We start from the raw sequence: 23042 nt of genomic DNA, 5'->3' as shown, positions 1-23042 counted from the left end.
TCCCCTGGAGTGTGGTGGGAAAGGGGATTTTGCAGTAACCTTCCCCTGGAGTGGGGTGGGAATGGGGATTTTGCAGTATCCTTCCCCTGGAGTGGTGTGTGATTGGGGATTTTGCAGTAACCTTCCCCTAGAGTAGGATGGGAATGAAGATTTTGCAGTAACCTTCCCCTAGAGTAGGGTGGGAATGAAGATTTTGCAGTAACCTTCCCCTGGAGTGAGGAGATAATGGAGATTTTGCAGTATCCTTCCCCTGCCATGTCCACCAAGCCACGCCCACCAAGCCATGCCCACAGAACTGATAATAAAAAAAATTGAATGCTACCACTGGATAGATGGACATTCTTTTGAACAATGCAGAGGGCTGTACCTATCCTCTCCTCCACTTCTTTTCCAAGGCTGCTGGGTGGAGTCATTCTTGGAAATAAAGAAGGTGCAGGAAGCTTGCCAACCAATCCTGTTAGAGGAAATAAATCACTTTTTTGTTTATGAGGAGTATGGACAAGCATCAAGGGATTTGAATGCAGGCACATTGGTGTCCATGGGCATCATGCCATTCTCTTTTCTCTTTCATCTCCTTGCTTCAACACACTTGGGCATTTACCTGCAGCGCCCTCGATATATGAATGTTACTAATTAATCCCGGGTAGGAAAATGAAAGGGAATGTGCTACCACCAATTTCTTGCAGAAGGGCATGTTGACTTGGCTTATGTCATTGATGGATTTGAATTCGCCATAGTTGTGACAGGCCCCATTGTGGATAGAACTAGCATACAATGGGATCGGGCCATCTGGCTGGTTGTCAGCTCGGCGAGCAGGGAAAATGTCAAGACGCGGATCTCTTCTCTTGTTCATTTTAATTATTGAAATCAGCAAGAGGCAGATATCTATTTGAGGTTGGTACAACACAGTGGTGGGTTTCAAAAAAATTTCGAACCTACTCTGTGGGTGTGGCCTCCTTTGTGGGAGTGGCTTGCCAGCCATGTGACCTGGTGGGAGTGGCTTGCTGGCCATGTGTTTTCTTTCTTTCTTTCACACTCTCTCTCTCTCTTTCCGTTCTTTTGTCTCTCTGTCTCTTTTTCCTTTCTTTCTTTCATCCCTCTCTTTTTCTTTCTTTTTTTCTTTTTGTATTTCTTTCTTTCTGCCTTTCTTTCTCTTTCTCTCTCTGTGTGTGAGTGTGTGTGTGTGTGTGTGTGAGAGAGAGAGAGAGAGAGTGAGTGGTGGGTTTCAAAATTTTTTGGAACCTCTTCTGTAGGTGTGTGAAAGAGTTTTAGTGGATGGGGGGGATTAATGTTAAGGCAAAATGGTAAGTAATAAGCCAATTTTTACAGGAATCTTGTAGATGCAAACATGAGGAAGAGATTACAACTCGTAACTGTGAAAAAAGAAAAAACAGAAATTCCATTGATTTTGCAAAAATATTGATGGTAGGGAATCTCAACAATGAAGAGAAAGCTAAATTTTTGAGGGTTTGGTATCTCTTCAGGGGTGATTACAATGAAAATCTAAGCAAGAGCTCAAAGGGTGTGTAATTTATAACCGAGAGGTATGACTTCTTAGCTTGGCTATGTATGAATGCGGTGACTCAGTGGCTAAGGCGCTGTCGATCAGAAAGGTCGGCAGTTCGGTGGTTACAATCCCTAGCGCCGCATAAAGGAGTGAATTCCCGTTATTTGTCCCAGCTTCTGCCAACCGAGCAGTTCGAAAGCATGTAAAAATGCAAAGTAGAAAAATAGGAGGCACCTTTGGTGGAAAGGTAACAGCGTTCCATGCACCTTCGGCATTTTGCATGCTGGCAACATGACCATGGAGACATTTTCGGACAACGCTAGCTCTTCGGCTTTGAAACGGAGACGAGCATCGCCCTCTAGAGACAGGAACGACTAGCACATGTGCACGAGGGGAACCTTTACCTTTATGTATGGGAAAAGTTGTGGAGTATTTTAAAAAAGTTGTTGAGTATTTAAAGAGAGGCCTAGTATGTCCTGTGATACTTTCATTCTCCCAAAGTCTCTGATCTAACCGGAGATTGTATGAAACTGCTGATTTTATGGCAAAGCTTCTGCAGAATTTATGATACTCTTTGCCCTGCTTGACTCATGGAGGAACTTGACATGCCCGTCACCAGCTATAATTCCTTATATAGTCCCCACACTCAACCCATAAGGGGAGGGGGGGTGATCTCTAGCGAAGACCACATTTGCAGCTAGAATCCAGTCCTACTAATAACCTTCCTGTGGATGTCAGGCAAATTCACAGGACAGATTCCCAGTTTAGGCACAGCCACTCAAAAAGTGGATAGTTTATTTTTAAACCTGTTGTACGGGCTCTAATGAATTCCCTATCCTTTCCCTATGGTCTGTTTTCTTGATTTTATGCCACAATCCGAGCTCTCCACTATAACCCCAATGGTGAAATTCAACTTATTAAAACTTTTTTTTACTGGTAGGTTCTGTGGGCGAGACTTGGTGGGTGTAATGTGACTTGGTGGGTGTGGTTTAGTGGGCGTGGCAGGGGAAGGATACTGAAAAATCTCCATTGCCTCCCCACTCTGGGGCCAGCTAGAGGTGGCATTTGCAGGTTCCCCGAACTAGTCAAAATTTCCGCAACCGGTTCTCCAGAACCTGTCAGAACCTGCTGGATTTCACCCCTGCATAACACCCCCCCCCCAGGATGGAACATCATTGGGTTGAAAAAATCAAGTCTAGTCCAGTGCTTCTCAACCTTGGCCTACCTGAAGATGCGTGGACTTCAACTCCCAGAATCCCCCAGCCAGCAGAATTCTGGGAGTTGAAGTCCATGCATCTTCAGATAGGCCAAGGTTGAGAAGCACTGCTCTAGTCAGTGGTGCCCTAAGCCCTGACAAATCTTGGTGCCCCTCCCCCCTCTCCTTTATACATACTGTACAAATCTTCATTGGGGTTCCTCCCCCCTTTTTTTCAACTTTGTGGGTGCTCCCTTTGGGCCTGGTGCCCCAAGCACGTGCTTCGTCTGCTTAACGATTAATACACCACTGGCTCTAGTCTAGTCCATGGCCCGGTGGGGTCGTGCGAACACAACCCGGGCTGAAAGAAACCGTCCCTTCTTCGCGCATCTCGCGTCTCAGTTTGCAAGCAGTCGCGTTGAAGGAGAAGGGAAACGGGCAGGAGAAGAGAAACCGGCAGGTTCGGGTCCGAGTGTCCGGTTGTTTGTTTGTGTGTGTGTATATATTGTAGGTGGTGTCAGGGGTTTGTCGCCCCCTCCCGCCCTGCTTTTCTCTCTCTCCCTCCCTTCTTTGCTGGCCTTGCCTCTCCCCCTCCCTCTCCGCCCGTTCCTTCTCAGCTGATTGCTCTCCACCCCCCCCCCCCCAATCCTTTCCCACAGTAGCTTCTAATCCAGACTGTATGGTATGTGGGCTGGTCACAAATCCCATGTGGTCCGACATCATTGACATGGCGGAATCCCCCTCCGAACCCGCCTGGTAGTTATTCCAGCTCGCTCAGTCTCTCCAGCCAGGCGGGGTGATTTTTTTTTTCCGGACTGCCGGTCGCCTCCCCTTCCCTTCCCTTCCCACCGAAGGACAGACAGGGCATTTCTTCCTCGCGCGCAACGCCCCCCCCGTTTCCAACCCCCAAGGTAAGACCCTCTTCGCAATCCGGCCCCGTTTTTCTCCGCGCCTGGAAAAGCTTGCAGAGGGAGGGAGGGAGGGAGGGGGAGAAAAAAAATATATGCCCTGCGTGGAAAGGGATTTCTATCTGCCGCTCTTCTCCCACCCAGCCACGATCCCCACTCCGCTAACCCTTGGAAAAAAAGCAAAGGGGACGCTTCCGATTGCAGGAATCCCAAGCGCCCCAGTTTCCTCGCCAAAGGCTCCTTGGCTTTTTCCAAAGTGTGCAGACGTTCGGGCTGGGGGGGTGGAGGGGGTCGCGTCGTTCTTCTCTCTCTCTCTCTCTCTCTCTCCCTCCCTCCCTCCCTCCCACTCTCTCTCTCTCTCTCTCTCTCTCTCTCCCTCCCTCCCTCCTCCCTCCCTCTCTCTCTCTCTCTCTCTCTCTTCCCGATCCGGGTTCCTTTTGTTTCCAAAGTGCGGAAACCGAGTGGTAACCGGGATCGGGGTTCAATATATTGTGGGAGTGGGTGGGTGAGAAGCAAGCAGAAGAAGTAAAGGTCGCCCTAAAGTCTCAATTGGGAGAAGAAGACGGCGACTTGGGAAGTTGAGTGGGGGACGGTGAAGCCCCAAGTTCCTACGATGTGATCATTTTGGAGTGGATCCGTTTTATTTTATTATTGTTGTTTGGGGAAGGGGGGGGGGAGAGAGAGAGATCAGCCCTGCCGGTGCCTTTGAAATCTGGCCGGCCCATTTCTTTCCCCGCGTTTCCTACTTTCCTGCTTTACTTCCAGCGCCTGGATTATTTGCCCTGTTTTAGGAATCGTCTTCCTTTTTTAAAAAAGAGGAAACGGGGAGGAAGAGAGAGAGAGGGAGGGAGGGAGGGAGGGAGGGAGAGAGAGGGAGAGAGAGAGAGAGAGAGAGAGAGAGAGAGAGAGAGAGAGAGAGAGAGAGAGAGGAGAAAGAAAGAAGTGGCGAAAAGGAAACCCCTTCGGCTCGATTGGCAGCGGCGTTCAGGTCTCGGGCTGCCCCGGCCGTGTGTGTGTGAAAGAGGAGAGGGGGAGAAGAAGAAGAAGAAGAAGGGGTCGGCTGAGTTTCCGCCCGGAGCCGCCGAAGTTGGCCCGGGTGTTGGGCGAGGGAAGAGGGGCCGAGGCCGATGCTGAAGGGTCAGAGGCGATGGAGGGGGGATGCGCTGGGTAACCCTGAAGGCTGCGGGGCGGAAAGTGGAAGGAAGGGGAAGGGGGGGAGGGAGGGGACGGGCTGCTCCGCTCCTGGCGGGGCTCTTTGGGAAGGAAACCCGTGTCTAGGGGTGAGATCGGCTTCCCTCCGCCTTGGGCGGGTGCGGAGGAGAGACGCGCTCCATCCTATCCTAGCAATCCAGAGAGACTCCGCGCGGCTTTCCCCGGGAGGCTGGAGCCTTGCTAAACCGCGGCGGTCAAGCTATGTATCTTCCCTCCGCCGCCGCCCCTCCGCCCCCAATTTGCCTTCTTTCTCCCCAAAAAGGAAAAGATCAGCGCCACCTCAGGGCAAGGCAGGTTTTCGTGGAAGCTGGGGAAGTGGAACATGGGCTTTGTCGTCCCCGTGCTCCCTTCCCACCCATCCCCTCCCACCATCACCACACCCCCTCCTTTCCCCCCTCCTCGCCCAAGAATAGGTAAGGGCAGAATCGCGAATGAAGCCGAATTGGGGAGGGGGGGACGTCACTTCGAGGGTCTTTTCCACCCAACCGCGTAAGGTCGAGCCCGGCTGGGCGGCGTGGAAGGATGGAGGAGGCATTCAGGTGGAGGCGATGCAGCCAGCGCTCCTCCCTGCGGTCGCCAGAAAGCTGGAGGTTCTATTTTTTTTTAATGAAAAAAAATCTCCCCCCCCCTCCCCCGTTTTGGCACAAGGTCCCTGTCTAGGGACACGTTGGAGAAAGCGATGGAAAGACGCAGGCGGGCCAGGCTGTCCTCCCAGGGCTCCTCCCGTTCTCGCTGACGCCAAAAGTGAAGAAAGATTTCTGGAAACTTTTGATTTCCTTTGCCAAACTCGCAGCCTCCTTCTCTTTCTCTCTCTCCCCCCCCCCCCCGCAATAATAGCACATTGCCAGGAAATGGAATGCTGGCTGATATTATTTATTATGGTTGGTCGGCCAGATGTTTAGACTGGATTTGGCATTTTGTGTGTGTGTGTCCTTATCGAGACCTTCTCAAGGACCCAGGATAGGCAGGGAGACAAGGCAGGCCATGTTGTGGTTTGGAGGCCTTCAAAGCTATCTCTGCAGAATGGCAAAACTGTTCCAAGGCAGCCTTTTGCAATTGACCGATGGTGATTTTTGTCAATGCCAATGGTGCGTCATCAGTGCTCCAGATGTTATTGATATTATTATTTTTTTCCTATTATATTATTAAAATGAATGCAATTGTATTATAAAAAAATAATATTGTGTTTTTTCCGAATGCCATCACTCTGCTAAACAAATAATTCCCTAAACACTGTTTACAAACTGTTTACTAAGTCTGCATTACTATTACTATTAGTCTTCTCATCATTCCAATCCCCCAACTCCTCCCACTTATGACTGTATGACTGTAACTTTGTTGCTTGTATCCTTATGTTTTATATTGATTGTTTCCTAGTATGATTAGATTGCTTATTTGTACCCTATGGCTACCATTAAGTGTTGTACCTTATTATTCGTGATGAATGTATCTTTTCTTTTATGTACACTGAGAGCATATGCACCAAAGACAAATTCCTTGTGTGTCCAATCACACTTGGCCAATAAAGAATGTTCCATTCTATTCTGTTCTAATTTTTATTCTATTCTATTCTATTCTTATTCTTATTCTACTTTCCTAGGCCAGCCTCTTTCCCCCCCTCCTCTTTTAAATGCTAAACTTTATTAACAAAATAAAAGATGCATGATTCCGTAATTTCCAAAGAGGCATTCATTCTAGTGAGAATGAATGGGCCATTTCTTGGTTGCTACAACCTATGTTCCCTTCTTAATTCTCCTCCCCCAATCCCTACCCCATTTTGATGGCTGATTCAGTGGAATAGCCTCTTGGTTGATTCTCCTGTGGTGGTGGTGGTGGTGTGGGGAGAGGAGACTCAGATGTCAAGAATCCTCGTTGGGTGCTTGTGTTGAAATCCACAGAAATTGATTCTTTTCCAGTTAACACCCAGCGTCATTTGGGGTGCCCCCCCCCTCCACCAGATCCAGAGCTGCAGATACCCAGAATTGAACCTGCAACCTTCCCACTCACTCAGCTCCACCTAAAAAAGATTCCTCCACCTTAAAAAAAAAGTGCTAACAGAAATTTAGCTTGGACTTTGGAAGGAGGTGGCATCAGTATGCGGATGGCATTTTGCTTGCCTTGTGTTTGGCCCAGAATCAGTGTCTGAGATCAGTAAGGGGTTGGGAGGGAGCCAGCCAACTTGCTGAACTGATTGTGTAGTCAAATGGTGTCGGCTTGTTCTCCTTTCCTCCTGCATGAATGGTCCTCAATTGGATGCCCTCTGGAGGTGGCTGGATTAGAACCTGCATCAAGTGATGCTATGGAGATCAAACTGGTGATCTGGAGATCCATCTTTGATACAGTTTTGAAAATGAAACCTTCTGCAATGGTCTGTGGAGTCCTTGGTGCTCTCTGAACTTGGTGGTTTTCTTGAAGATGTTTCACTGCCAAACTACTGTATTTTTTGGAGTGTAAGACACACCTTCCCCCCCCCTCCCCAAGAGGGTGAAAATCTGGGTGCATCTTATACTCTAAATACAGCATTTTTGTCCTCCCCAAACCCCATCCCGGGCATCCTGTGTTTCTCAAAAATGGATGCGCAGAGGATTTGGGAGGCCTGCAAAGTGCTTCTGGGCACTGGGCAGGGGAAAAAACAAGCGAAAATGGGCCATTTTTTTCTTTGTTTTTGCCCTCCCCAGCCCCCAGGAGCAATCTACAAGCACCCCAAAACCTATGCATGCCCTGTTTGTTGCCAAAAATGGGCCCGTTTTCACCAAAAACGGGCCAATTGTTTGCTCGTTTTTGGCCCCCCCCCCAGCCCCCAGGAGCATTTCGCAGACCTTTCAAACTCTCTGCATGCCCACTTTTTCATTAAAAAATGGGGCGTGCGGAGGATTTGGGAAGCTTGTAAACTGCAAAAACTTTTTTTAAAAATTCACCTCTTCAAAATCTTGGTGTGTTTTATACTCCGGTACATCTTATAGTCCCAAAAATACGGTAGGTACCATCAAACTAGGTAACAGTTTGGTAATGAAATGTTTGCAAGAAAACAACCCAGCTCAGAGAGCACCAAGGACCCCAACAGTTCAACCATGAGCTACCAGTATTCTCTTCTCCTGGTCTGTCTATGCCAGTGTTTCTCAACCTTGGCAACTTGAAGATGTCCGGACTTCAACTCCCAGAATTCCCCAGCCAGCGAACTCTGGGAGTTGAAGTCCAGACATCTTCTAGTTGCCAAGGTTGAGAAACACTGGTCTATGCTGAATCTTTTCCGGGGATGCTGGGAAATGTAGTTGAGCAATATTGGGAAGGCCACAAAGTTCTTGGATGGGATCCCAGTTGATGTGAGGCTGGCTTTCTCATATTCTTGAATTATTTCAAAGTAAGGCCTCCAAGTTATTTATTGATACTTTTTCAAAGAATGGCTTTAATGTCTTGTGTGTGGGTGGCCACTAGTATGTGTGCCTGTATGGGGGGGGGGGGGATGTATTCCATATTTATTTTTGCTAAAGGAGTGAAATTTCCACTTGAATGATCTTTTAACAGCATTTGCAAGCGGTTAGAATTTTAAACGCCTCTCTGCCTTTCTGGATAGTCTTCCCAGCATTGTATCAAGATGGTGGTACGAATAAATTTCCATGCATATTATTTCTAAAATAACTCTCAAGAGCAAGAGTTTTCCAATCCAATTGTCTAGATCAGGGGTGTCAAACACAATTTGATTGAGGGCTGCATCAGGGTTGTGTTTAACCTAGGGGCTGGGGGGGCGTGGCTGGGGTGGGTGTGGCCAGCTCAACCTCACTCATTTCGGGGTGGGGGGGCTGTTGTCGCCCAAGCACTCTAGAGCTCTGTTTTTGGCTGTGATGTCTTCCTGTGACCCTCTGCCAGGGAAAACGGAACTTAGGAGGGACACATATGCCCCTCCTGAGCTCTGTTTTTCTGGCAGAGCCACTGCGGGCTGTTCTTTTGTTTTTTCTAGGGCAGCCCCGTGGGCCAGATCTAAGCACCCCGTGAGCCACATCGGGCCCCTGGGCCTTGAGTTTCACACCCCTGGTCTAGATTGTATCTCCATGATATGCCTCAGCTGAATTAACCATTTTTTTCTGATTTTGGGAAAAAAATAAATTGAACTGTACATGGATTTCCAGAAGCTCAGTTTGCACATCATGCTCACTCCTGCCCCCTAAATAGTAATGTAATGAGTAATTTATTGAATTGATAGCCCGCCCAATTCCCCATGACTCTGTGACAGAGGTGGGTTCCTACCGGTTTGGACTGGTTCACCCGAACCGGTAGATTTAGCGCCAGCCACGTACCTGAACCGGTTCTCCTATGGGGGCCGTCATCTTAATTTTCAGTTCTGCGCATGCGCAAAACAATTGTAATTGCACAAATTTATTTATTTTTTTTACATTGTACGTATGCACTGACCTTTTTTTGTGCAAATGTGTATGCGCACGGAGCTGAGCAAAATTTTTGCATGCACCGAACCGGTAGTAATGCTTGGAGCAAGCCACTCCATGACTCTCTGCGGTTTACAAATTGTTAAAAATGTTTAAAACAAGACAACAAAGTGAAAAAAAGAAACAAATATGACAGAGATAACAAGCCCTGATGGGAACAAGGAAAAAAGAAGAAAAAGAGGGGCTTCAACCATTTGCCAAAATACCTGAATCAAGAAACTGATCTTCAGGGCCTGGGGGGGGGGGGGGGGCTGGGTCTTCACATGGAAAGAGGCTTCTATGCATTTTATTTCTACAACGTCTCTTCTATAGCCTGTTTTCCTTTTCTGCAGTGTTTGAAATTAAGCAAGCAATCCTTGTTCTTTGAAGGTACTCGTGACATCTCTCTTTCATCTGGTTATGCGTATTGTGTATACCTAGCAACCAAGGCCATTGGCTTCTCTGGAATTAATATGGCATTTTCATGTTTTAGTTGACATCGAGACAGAGAGAGAGAGAGAGAGAGAGGGAGGGAGGAAGGAAGGGAGAGAGAGAGAAAGAGAGAGAGAGAGAGAGAGAGAGGGAAAGAAGTGTTTATTTCTTGGGTTGCTTGAGAGAAAATTTAGTAAAATTAATTAATTTAATTTTTCTTGAATCATATACAGATAATGCAATCTCCTAGTGCCTTCAAATGCTATGTATAAATTAGTGGTGGGTTGCTACTGGTTCGGGCGAACTGGTAGCAGCGGTTCGGGTGAACCGGTAGCATTGGTGGCGGGAGGCTCTGCCCACCCTCCTGGATGCTTCTTTGCATGCACAGAAGTGTCGTGCATGCGCACATACACAAGCCAACCGTTAGCAAACAAAAAAAACTGCAGGATGTAAGATAGGGAAATGAATTCTGTAGCCTCAATATTTGACTCTAGTATCAGAAGGGCATGTTTCTAGTCCTTAGTGTGTGTTTGAATGCATGTGGAAACGCCTGCTTGAAATTGCAGAAATTTCTAATATTCAGATGCCATTCTTTATATTTCCTTACATCTAGTTTAAAAAAAAAACCAACAACTGTACAGCTCAATAATAAAGCACATGTGTGGATATACATTTACAGCCAGACAGCGTATAAGTCTGGACATGCAAATTAGCAGATTTACTGTAAGGCATCTTCCTATGTTGGTAAACGTACAACAGAAATGCATGCAGAAGCCAGACCTTGGAGATTGCTATCTTTGTATTGTTCTTATATATGCAGTGATCCTAATGCATCTCTGATTAAAGTAGTGAAAGAAATAGTGGAATTATATTGCTCCTCCAATCCACAGAGAAGAAACTAACTTGTATGATTGTTGGCTTCTTTTGTAGAAGTTGTGTAATACTTTGCTACACTCACATCTCCTTCAGGGCATATATCAAAATAAGTTACTGTATTCGTTCCTTGATTTTATTCTTTACCCAAATACTTAGCTCATTCTCTCCCCCCCTCTCCTTCCCTGCCTTTCCCTCTCCCTCCCTCCCTCTCCCTCCCTTCCTCTCCCTCTCTCCTTTCTCTCCCTCCATATCTATATCCTATGCTATGCTACCCTACCCTACCCTACCCTTCTCTCTCTCTCTCTCTCTCTCTCTCTCTCTCTCTCTCTCTCTCTCTCTCTCTCTCTCTCTCTATCTCTATCTCTATCTCTATCTCTATCTCTATCTCTATCTCTATCTCTATCTCTATCTCTATCTCTATCTCTATCTCTATCTCTGTCTATCATCTATCTATTTCTTATCGAGGTCAATTTGAGGAAAAAATAAGGAAGAGGGCATTGGCAGTCATAAAGAAATACTGTATCATATGATTACCCAATTTCTGTTTTTTTTTTCTTTGTTTATGTTTCGTAACAAAGTTCGTGTCTATTCTGTGATGAAAATTAGCTCCTTGCCATTTTTAAAATGGGTGAACTCATCCGCTGAGGTCATTACAGGGATAGAAGATGATGAGCTGTTGCATTATAAAGTTTTCCAAGTTCATACATGATATATTTTTAGTCTACATTGCCTTTGTAACTTCTATTTTCTTTTGAGAAATTTGTCCTGTCTTGTTTAATGGAAAAAAAAGCTGTCTCCTGCAGTTGAGCTTCTAATTGCAGTTTTAAGAAATGTGGTTGGATTCAGTTATATGTCTTGGGATGTAGCTTTATTTTAAGAATGCTGTCCTGTGGCGGGATTGGTTAGTTTTACTTGCTTAGATTCTATCTATGTTACTTGATGCCCATTTGCATCATTAGTTGGCTAGAATCCTTACATTTCTTGGCCATGGTGATTTATGTTCCTTCTAATTGCCACTGTGGCAGGAATCACTGATCTTTGTAATGAATTTTATATTATGTAATTTTTTAAAAAAAAATGCTGACACCTGAGTTTAAAAAGAGGAGCTATATAAAAACCTTTGTTTTAAAAATAAATACATCCAGGCCTTCGTAAAGTGATTTTTGAACTGTTTTCCAGGAAACCCTGGGTCTTCTTGGAAGTTTATTAGCTGAACAATGAGAATATTCCCTTAAAACTGTCTTGTCTACGGCTGCTGATATTCTCCTGGAATGTGCAGTTACAAAGAGGGTTGGCCTAAGATATTTGGAGGCCTCCAGCAGAATAGCAAATCATCCCTCACCCTACCCCACCCCACCTTCACAATCCACACTCCAGACCAGGTGCACAAAAATACCTGTGGTCAGTAAAAATTAGTTTGGCATCAGAGGCAGAAGGTTTTTCTTGCTTCTCAAGCAGTAAAAAAATGCAACTATAGCAAACTCAGTATCGAACAAGATGCTGCCCCTTGTTAGAGCAAACAAATGGTATTGCTCAAAAGGTTTTTTGCCAGCGAACTGCTTCTGAAAAGCATGTTTTTTACGGTGATTTATGCAATTGGAAGGTGGAGTTAAATGTGCTAAAGCTTCAAATCTCTATGCTGCCATAAACAATTCAGCCCAGCCCTCTTTAAAATCTCTTGAATTTTATCAGGCAATGACTCATATTTGAACTTTCCTTGACTAGATTTTTGACTATGGGCCAGTGATGGGATTCCAAAGTTTTACTACCGGTTTTGTGGGTGTGTCTAGGTGGGCGTGGCATGGCTTGGTGGGAAGGGCTTGGTGGGAAGGGCTTGATGGGTGTGACAGAGAAAGGATACTGTAAAATCTCCATTCCCACCCCACTCTAGGGGAAGGATCCTGCAAAATCCCCATTCCCTCCTGATCAGCCAGGACTCAGGACGCAGAGAATAGATGGGGGCAGGGGCAGTCAGAGGTGGTATTTACCGGTTCTCTGAACTACTCAAAATTTCCGCTACTGGTTCTCCAGAACTGGTCAGAACTTGCTGAATACCACCTCTGTTATGGGCATGAGCAATATTTTTTTTAATTGCCACTTAATCTATGGTCCAGATCCTTTGTCCCTGTCTGATTAGCAGTTGTCCTGGAATCCAGAATTCAGTGAAGGTAGAAAATGAGAAACCCTTTTCAAATTAAGTAGCTGCTTCCTTTGTTCCTAGGAGAAAGCCATATTTTATAGGTATACCTCAAAGTTGTTAGGATAGTAAGCTTTTTTTTTGGCCTGTGGTCACATTGCAAAGTCTTTATCATAGTTTTGGTGGGCTTCATCTAAAAGTGTTCTACAATGTGAGGGATAATACTGGAATTAATATAACATTGTGGATAAAGATCAAAAGTATTTGCTTGGAAGGTGAACAGATTTTTCTCCTTAAACAATTACCTTGTTTCCCCAAAAATAAGACCTCTGTATAATAAGCCCAATTGGGCTTTTGAGCGCATGTGCTAAAATAAGCTCTCCCCTGAAAATAAGCCCTCCCCGAAAATACTGCAACAGAGTAGCAGCCATGAGTTGACCATGCTCGCCGCATCCTGCACTTCAAAAATAATAAGACCTCCCTGAAAATAAGGCCAAGTGCTTATTTCGGGGGTCAAAAGAAAATAAGACCCTATCTTGTTTTCGGGGAAACACAGCTCTTTGGAAGTAAGCAGGATCCTGTACATTCTCTTCTCTGTCTTTCACCCAGAAAGATGGCAGCATTCTTGCTTTCTTTTTCATTGGCAACCATCCTCTTTATATATATATTTATTATATAAGGACAATGAAAAGCGCAATGGGAAACTCACCACCGTCAACTCGCCATGGCCAACTCATCATAGCCAACTCACTGCAGGACACCTTGCTGCAGGAAAACTCACCAAAGGATAATTCAACAATTCAATTTAAATAATTAAAACATTATTTTAATTTTAGTCATTCACATTTCATTCTGTTCCCCCTATTGCCTTCATTCTTTAATGATTCTATCCCACCATTTCTTCTATGTTAGTGTAACTCTTGTTCCACTGCAAGTTGGCCATGGCGAGTTGTCCCATGAGGAGTTGGCGGTGGCAAGTTGGCCCCAACAAATTGTCTGCAGCGAGTTGTCCTAGACCCACGAGAAGAGGACCATGGCAGCATGTTTTCATCCTGTTCCTTCCTGAATGTGGGTGGACTGTTGCATAATTTCTTAGTGACTAAACAGGATCAGAAGATCTAAGCGTATTTTCTAGGGGAAAAGCCGTTAGGAAAGTTATTCTAGGCTCAGAGATGTGATATAGAGATGTGTATTTGTTGAGCTCAACTTGCTTGAGCTGTGGTGATGGAGAAGGCTCCTGTACATTCCTTGGACGGCAAAGATGACAAGCAAGCACCGGAATGTAAGAAACCAGATATATTTCTGGAAGGCAATATCACAAAATTCTGCTTTACTGATTTTGGCCATGCCATTTGCTCACAGTCATTGGGAAATGCAGTTATGCTTGGAATGGTCAGCAGTAATAGGAAAAAAGGTTGCCAAAAATGTGGTGCCAGATCATAAAATAACTGAAAGAAGCTGTGAAAGATCAGAAAATGTGGAGAGAGCTGGGCCATAGAATTGCTGAGAATCAGACACAGATGAACGGACAGCATCATCATTGCTTGTTGACCCCAGCAGGAATCTTCCTGCAAATTCTGTCCCTTTATCCTTCTGCTTCAGTTTCTGCTTCCCCTTCTTACCTTATCACCGTTCCTTCACAGTGTAGGGATCCTACCTTCACCTCCATTTCCCCCATCTCCTTTTCTATACTGTCCATTTCCACCTCAATCTCTATCTTCGTCATCTCCCTCTTTCCTCCTCCATTTCCTTCTCTATCGTATCCATTTCCACCTCTATCTGCATCTCCATCATCTCATCACTGTTTTCATTCTCCTCCTCTGTTTCTTCTGGAAGTAGGGTGGATAATAAGTATGAATGTGTATGTTTGTGTTTGTGTGTGTGTGTGAATATGTGAGAGTGGTTTATGTGTACAAAGCTATACTTGTCTGACTCAATCCAATCAATGAGAGGACAAGATCAACCCAATCTGGATACTCCTCCTCCCTCACTATGGAGAACTATATTTTACATGTTCACGCAGTTGAATGCAAGAATAAACAGGGTTTCTTATTTTACAAAGAATTTTAATCCTTCATTATCGATGATGAAGAAGTCACAATATTTCATCCTTTTTTGGAGTGTGGTCTTTGATTAAACATATATATCCACAAATACATCTGTACATATACACATAAAAGCGTGTTACATATATTTATTGGGGGAAAATATCTGCAGGAATAATTTCATCTTGACTTTGCAGTCCCAGTCTGGGAAATTAATATCTGTATGAGCTATTACCCCCCCCCCCGTAATTTTCTTTAGTCAATATTGGTGTGCATGTGCCTTCAATTCAGAATTGTTTCTTTATCTGTGTGTGTCTCTCTCTTTTGGGGGTAAGGTAAAGGTTCCCCTCACACATATGTGCTGGTCATTCCTGACTCTAGGGGGCGGTGCTCATCTCCGTTTCAAAGCTGAAGAGCCAGCGCTGTCTGAAGACGTCTCTGTGGCATTGTGGCCCGCATGACTAAATGCCAAAGGTGCACGGAACACTGTTACATTCCCACCAAAGGTGGTCCCTATTTTTCTACTTGCATTTTTACATGCTTTCGAAGTGCTAGGTTGTCTAAGCCACTGAGCCACTGCGTCCCTTTTTTTTGAGGGGTGGGGTCAGATAAATATAGCAGTGCTTGTTACATCTGGGTTTCTTCCTTTTTTGCTTGTGAAAGGGGCAGCTAGAAGAGAAACGCAACCGTAGTTGTTTTGTTTGTGTGGTGGTAGAGAATAAAGCAGCTGGCAGTATGAGTTGACTTGCCAGTAGCCTGTTGCTTTTCATTGTAGGAAGAAGTTTCGTTTCCCACACATCCAACTGAGAAATGCAGCAGGTCAAAGGAAAAGAGATAAATAGCTTTGGACCTCCTCTGCCAATTTAATTTCTGCACTGGCTGAGAAAGGAGGAGGACTCTGATCAGCCTCGTAGTAGAGCTAGTTGGTGGAGAAAGCATAGAGTAAACTTTTTGTTTTCTTCACAAGCTTGCTCATTCTCTTAGAAAGAGTGCTCAAGACGCCAACGGCAACAGATGAATTAGCAAGCTGTTATGATTCAATGTTTTCTCGCTAAGAATCTTCCACTTGAAAGCCCCTGGAAATTCTGATTAATTGTTAACAACCTAGCCCCCACGACTCAAGAGATGGAAGTTCTTAAATGTTGTTCTTTGCTGGCATCTGAAATACCAAGAAAGAGTCATCAAAGTGGTCGTGACACTAAAGAGTTGACTGAGAAAGTGCTCCATCTTAGAAGGAATCTAGGCATTGAACGAAGGATGCTTTTCAGTTGCATAACTGATACGGATACATCTTCTTTCATATCAACATAGAGATTTTTTTTTTATTGGTTTGGTGCCCATTCAAAAAGAGCAATGTGTAATGCTCATTTTCTTCCTGGTGCCATTTTTTTTGATCACAGAAAGCCTAACAAGCAATAGCAATAACACTTATATACTCCTTCACAGTGCTTTTACAGCCCTCTCTAAGTGGTTTACAGAGTCGGCATATTGCCCCCAGCAATCTCATTTTACCCATCTTGAAAGGACGGAAGGCTGAGTCAACCTTGAGCCTGGGGAGATTCGATCTGCCAAACTGCTGGCAGCTGGTGATCAGCAGAAGTAGCCTGCAGTACTGCACTCAAAGACTGTGCCACCACAGCTCATAAAGTAGACTGAAGTAGGCTATAACAAGCCTGGTTTAATGGCTAATCTGTAGGCATAAATTACAGGTAGTCCTTGACTTATGATTTGGGACCACAACTGAGGCCAAAATGTATGTTGCTAAGCAAGGCAGTTGTTAAGTGAGTTTTGTCCCGCCTTTCATGTCACAGTTGTTAAGTGAATCACTGCAGTTATTAAGTTAGTAGCACTGATTGTTAAGGGAATCTGGCTTCCCCATTGACTTTGTCAGAAGATCGTTAAAGGTGATCACATAACCCCTGAGACACTTCAACCGTCATAAATATGAGTCAGGTGCCAAGCATCTTAATTTTGGTTGTGTAACCAAGGGGATGCTGCAATGGTTGTAAGGGTGAAAAATGGTCATAAGTTGGTGCAAAATGCAGCAGCCCACATGGTTTTGTGCAGTCCACAATGTGCAGATGTATCATCTCTCCTGTGGGAACTGCATTGGCTGCCAATTTGCTTCCAGGTGCAATTGAAGGTGCTGGTTGTCACCTTTAAAGCCCTTCATTGCTTGGGACCAGGTGATCTGAGGGACTGTCTCTTGCCGGTCACTTCTACCCGACCCATCAGAGCGGGGAGGCAGGGAATGTTGCGGATCCCTTCCCCAAGGGAGATACATCTGGTGGGACCCAGAAGAAGGGCCTTCTCTGTGGTGGCTCCCTCTCTCTGGAACATCATTCCCCCAGAGATTAGAACGGCCCCCACTCTAATACTCTTCCAGAAGGCACTGAAGACCTGGTTCTGCCAGCAGGCCTGGGTAACCCAGAGGAGGATGGAACCCATTAAATGGCTCTTGTGATTGGCTGTCACTGGGGTGGGAGGTGGGAGTGATTTTATTACATTAATTTATTTGATTTTTTAAAATTAGTTTTACTGTTTTTAAATGTGGTTTTTATATTCTGTAAGCTGCCTTGAGTCACCATGGGCGAATAGGCGGCAATATAAATTTAATAATAGATGATAGATAGATAGATAGATAGATAGATAGATAGATAGATAGATAGATAGATAGATTAGAGAGAGACCGGGGTGGGGGTGAGTGTGTCAAGGACTATCTGTACAGAACAGAAACAAGGGCTTTTGAAGAAAACCCCACAAAACCATTAACTTTTTCCCAATTCCAAGGGCAGAAGAAGAGAATACACAATGCATTATAATGATGTAAATCTGTGTGTTTCAATTTTAATGAGCAAGAAGTGCAGTTGGGTTGGATGTTATCTTTGCAACCCAAACAGAAATGAGGACTAGTCATGTTTGAACACCATTGTACGCTTCCCCCTCCCTTTCTCACACTCGCTGGCTGTGTCAAGCATGTCTAACCAATGTGTTTTGGGGAACCTGGGAATATTTTGTTTGTAGGATCTCAAGGTAACACGATGTAAAATTCTTCTGCCCAGCAGACGGCTCATGTATCAAAAGGGTTTTGCCACTCCGGTCTCTCCCCGCGGTCCAAAGCTATGTGGAACAAGGGCAGCTTTTCAGACCTGGGAGGAAATAGGAGTTGATGGATGTGCAATGATAATAGGCCATCCACAGGCTGGAATGTTTGTCTGTTTGAAAGATAAAAGACTTTTCAACAGATTTTCTTTCCTCCCCCATAAAATAAGTAAATAATGGCTCCTCCAGGTTGAGGTCAGCCTTTGGTGTTTCTACAACAGCCATCTTTTTGGCTTAAAAACGGTAAAGTTTCCTTTAAGATGAGCTTGATTTCTGGTGATTACAACTATTTCACAGCTGAGGGTTGCTTCCGGTTGTTGCGATGGCAGTGTTCACCTTACAATTGTGGCATCGCAAAAAGGGTCATAAAATAAAATGCAGCCATCTCAAGTTATAAACATGATGGGCAAGTTCCATTATGGTCGTAACTCAAGGACTACCCATATTGCTGCAGATATCCAGCAATGTTTAGTATACTAGAAAAAGTGCAGAGAGGAGCAACAGAGATGATTAGAGGACTGGAGGCTAAAACATATGAAGAACGGTTGCAGGAACTGGGTACGTCTAGTTTAGTGAAAAGAAGGACTAGGGGAGACATGATATCAGTGTTCCAATATCTCAGGGATTGCCACAAAGAAGAGGGAGTCAAACTATTCTCCAAGGCACCTGAGGGCAGGACAAGAAGCAATGGGTAGAAACTAATCAAGGAGAGAAGCAACTTAGAACTAAGAAGAAACTTCATGACAGTTAGAACAATTAATCGATGCAACAAATTGCCTCCAGAAGTTATGAATGCTCCAACACTGGAAGAATTTAAGAAGAGATTGGATAACCATTTGTCTGAAGTGGGGTAGGGTTTCCTGCCTAAGTAGGGGGTTGGACTAGAAGACCTCCAAGGTGCTTTCCAATTCTGTTATTCTATTCTATTTTTAAATAATGCCCAAGTAGCTTTTTTGACAATATGAAAGTGGCCTCTTGTCTTTGGGACTGGGGTGGTTTACAACCTAGAATTTTTTTAGTGGCCTCCTGTTTCAAGTAGTAATCTTGTCTAGCCTTCAGATTCAATTATGGTAGCTGCTTTTGTCTATATAGTTGCAGTCCAGAAGGAGAAGCTGTTGGCAATTTCATGAGGTAATTCATACTCTTAACAGAGAAGGCATCCTGGCCCTTCCCCTCAAACCCTTCATTTTTTTTTTGTATTTTAACCTTTTTTTCTATTTATAAATGTTGAGTCTGTTTTATCTTTATATATATATATTTATATCTATATCTATCTATATCTATCTCTATCTCTATCTCTATCTCTATATCTATATCTATATCTATATCTATATCTATATCTATATCTATATCTATATCTATATCTATATCTATATCTATATCTATATCTATATCTATATCTATATCTATATCTATATCTATATCTATATCTATATCTATATATCTATATCTATATCTATATCTATATCTATATCTATATCTATATCTATATCTATATCTATATCTATATCTATATCTATATCTATATCTATATCTATATCTATATCTATCTATCTCTATCTGTCTGTCTGTCTGTCTGTCTGTCTATCTATCTATCTATCTATCTATCTATCTATCTATCTATCTATCTATCTATCTATCTATCTATCTATCTATCTATCTATATATATATATATATATATATATATATATATTCTATTTGTGCTGATAAATAAATAAAGGAGACTAGTATAGATCTATTTCAAGCTATTTAGCTCTCATCAGCTAGCCATACCCTTACTGGGATTGGAACCTGTGCTGTAAGCCATACCCTTACTGGGATTGGAACCTGTGCTGTATTGCATCTTAAGCCACAGAGTTCCTCTCCTTATCAGCTGAGCCAGGGAGAAAGGTATATATTTAAAGTCACAAATACACACACACACACATTTATTTATTTTTAAAACCAACAAAAACAAAACAACACATGAAAAACTTTCCTCAATTTCGTCAAGCATGTCGTTTGGTTACAAACTTTTGTGCATCAGTTTTTACAATTAAAAATAAGATCACTGGTTATCCATCAGACCTAACTAAATACATCATTATTATTGAGCATTATGTGTTCAAGTTACCACTAATATTAAGCATCCATAGAGTATACAATACTTATAGTGTGGCATATTCAACTCCAGAAATAGTTTCCCATTGCTAATCCAAGTAGTTATTGAACATTTCAATTCATATATGTCAGTGTTTTTCAACCTTTTTGTGCAAAGGCACACTTTTTTCATGAAAAAAATCACGAGGCACACCACCATTAGAAAATGTTAAAAAAAATTAACTCTGTGCCTATATTGACTATATATAAAGTAATTTTCCCACGGCACACCTTACACTATGTCACGGCACACTAGTGTGCGGCGGCACAGTGGTTGAAAAACACTGATATATGTATCAATTATTCATTACATCATCATTAGTCCATTTAACATATAAAAATCATTCCAATATAACATGGTCAATACTTACAATTATACATAGGATTCAAATCATCCCATTCTTATACATTGAATACATTATTGTCCTTTATATATCATATGATCAAACACTCTATTTCATAGCAAAAAAAAGACCTTTCATAACAATGACTATAACTTTCTGGTAGTACATTAATAAACAATTTCATTTCCAGGTTTTTTTATCCAACCATTGGTAAAATAAATCCCATACCTTATAAAATTGCTCATCCTCCTGTTCTCTAATTTCAAATGCAAGTCTACTCATTTCGGCACATTCCATTATCTTCCAAATAGTTTCCTCCTGTGTTGGTATATTCTCATTTTTCCAATTTTTGGCAAATACAATTCTAGCAGCTGTTAAAACATTTACAATCAAATATTTCAAGTCTTTATTATATGTTTCTGGTATGATTCCCAATAAAAAAAAAGTTCTGGTTTTAAGTCTGTGTGTTTATAAGTTTGTTTTATCTTGATGTAAGCACCTAGAGTCACCTGGACTTCAAAATGGGAGGCATTAAATTTGATAAACAAGCAAACAGATAAATAAAAAAGTGATGGCAATGTATATAGGTCATCTCCTACTTTCATCAGATTTCAGAAGAACTTGGGACTGGCGTCATGCACTAACTGACTCAGTTGTGTGGTTTTTCTTTTAAAGTTTGCATACTATGAGGAAATTCTTGCTGAGGTTTGAGAGGGTGTTATCTTGAAACAAAGCCAATTATATACAATATACAAACTAAAGGAAGCGTGGGTTTCTTTATTATTTAAATGCCACATCAAGGAAAACTTCCTAGAGAGAGATGATCTCCAGTTCTTTCCTTGGTATAACAGGACAAGTCTTTCTCCTGCAATTTAACCCTGTCTTGGCAGTTAACACTACACCCCTATGTTGAATGAGCAGCAATTCCCCCTCCACTGATTGCCCCTTGCTCCAAAGTAAGAAAGTAAAGGGTTGCCATTTCAGACTACTTAAACATAAGCTGCAAGAATATCCCTGCTCACTTTTATGTTTAATTTTCTTTCCTTGGGAGAAAATTAGCTGATTTTGGGGCATGTGCTTTTGTGAGTAATGTGTCAACTAACACCCCCAATGAAAGAAGACTCCGAGGCTTGAATTTCCTCAAAGTTCCACTTTATTAGAGATGTCCTATAGGCACATCTGGAAAAACCCGAATCTGAAAGTTTCCAGGTTTTCCCCACCCAAAAGAAAGTTCAAGTCCCTCCTCAGCATCCATATGTCCATCACATGGCCCAATCAGGCACCATCCAAAACTGGAGATGCCTCACAGTCACCTCCAGTTTTGGATGATGCCTGATTGGACCAGGTGTAGAAAGGCTGGTGGGAAATTATGCCTAATCCTACTTCCCAGTCCCACCAGCAAGTCAAGCGGGATCCCTCATTCTCCTCCATAGTTTTTCTAAACCGCCTTACCTCCTATTCAACTTGAGTCCATCATGCTTTCTTAAACTATTTTTTTACTTTGAATAACAAGAAACCTTAGCAAAGGAAAGGAAGGGAGGTGCTTACTACCGATGTCAGCAATCTTCCATTGGAGAAAACATAGTCTGGCTGAAAGAGGCAAATACTTTGCCGTGTGTTGCAAAGTAGCACAAGTCAGGAGATGGGAACTATCATAGTGGCATCTGGTGAGGTTTAGCTCAAAGCCATCTAACGGTTAAAACGCTTCTTCTGCACTTTGTTATTATTTGATGTGCAATAGCTGGTTTTCCAGATTTGCTTCCCTTCCGGTAACAGCAGATTAAGCGGTGGAGGCCAGGTTTTTCCTGAGGTGTAGAGAGGCAAAAGTGATAAAGAGAAACCTTCACCGGCTATCTCTGGCCAGGGTCAAACCTAGACGGAAGATAGATTATTCCCGAAGACAAGCACTGCTTTCTCAACAATCCATTGAAGTCTGTCTGTTTAAGACAGCGCAAGAAGAGGCTGCAAGAGTGGAAACTTTTGAGATGAAATCTCTGCAGCCAGATGTGAGTTCTGGTAAAGGGCAAACTATGATAAAAGAAAGAGCAGACAGTTGAAAGTAACAAGGATATGCGTCTGCACCCCGAGGCTGTAGTCCTTGGCATAAGAATAGGGGCGTTGAAAGTCTGCCTCTATTTTCCCTCTATGGAAATGTTAAAGGAAAGGTAATGGTGTCATGAGAGTTGTAGCCCAAGGCAAGGAAGGACACCTCACTGTTCCTATTAACAGCAGCCGACCTGTTGTTAAAAATCAGATGGGTTCTACTCAGCCTACTGGTTTCTAGGTAAGTTTTTACTAGCTGCTTCAGGGGAGTTAATTTCACTGCTTTCCTCTCCACCTCCATATGGTTGCACATTTTTTAGACAGGCTCAAAATCCACTCTTTTTGTCTGCCCACTTGTTAAATTACACATGCTGAAATATCACCGATTTAGAGATGGTATTCAACAGGTTCAGCAGGTTCTGACCAGTACTGGAGAACCGGTAGTGGATATTTTGAGTAGTTCGGAGAACTGGTAAACACCACCTCTGACTGGCCCCGCCCCCTCGCTTCTCTGCCTCCCAAATCCCAGCTGAATGCGGATTTTGCAGTATCCTTCCCCTGGAGTGGAGAAGGAATGGAGATTTTACAATATCCTTCCCTTGGAGTGGGGAGGGAATGGAGATTTTACAGTATCCTTCCCCTGGAATGGGGAGGGAATGGAGATTTTACCGTATCCTTCC

The 23042-nt window shown here is 43.4% G+C and overlaps 1 protein-coding gene across 1 annotated transcript in view; it reads left to right on the top strand.

Moving 5' to 3' along the window:
• Nucleotides 1–3377: 3377 nt before the first annotated feature.
• Nucleotides 3378–23042, top strand: part of FNDC3B (fibronectin type III domain containing 3B) — a 327048-nt gene continuing 307383 nt past the window's right edge. The window contains exon 1 of the mRNA XM_087725242.1: nucleotides 3378–3613. The gene's annotated coding sequence lies outside the window, so the exon portion shown is untranslated. The remainder of the gene's footprint in view (nucleotides 3614–23042) is intronic.

The sequence above is a fragment of the Thamnophis sirtalis genome, unplaced genomic scaffold (genome assembly GCF_051295495.1).
Source record: "Thamnophis sirtalis isolate CommonGarterSnake01/CBP01778 unplaced genomic scaffold, rThaSir2_p1.2 scaffold_11, whole genome shotgun sequence".
NCBI lineage: Eukaryota > Metazoa > Chordata > Lepidosauria > Squamata > Natricidae > Thamnophis > Thamnophis sirtalis.
Note: the sequence above shows the minus strand (reverse complement) of the source record. Positions and strands in the feature narration are given on the sequence as shown.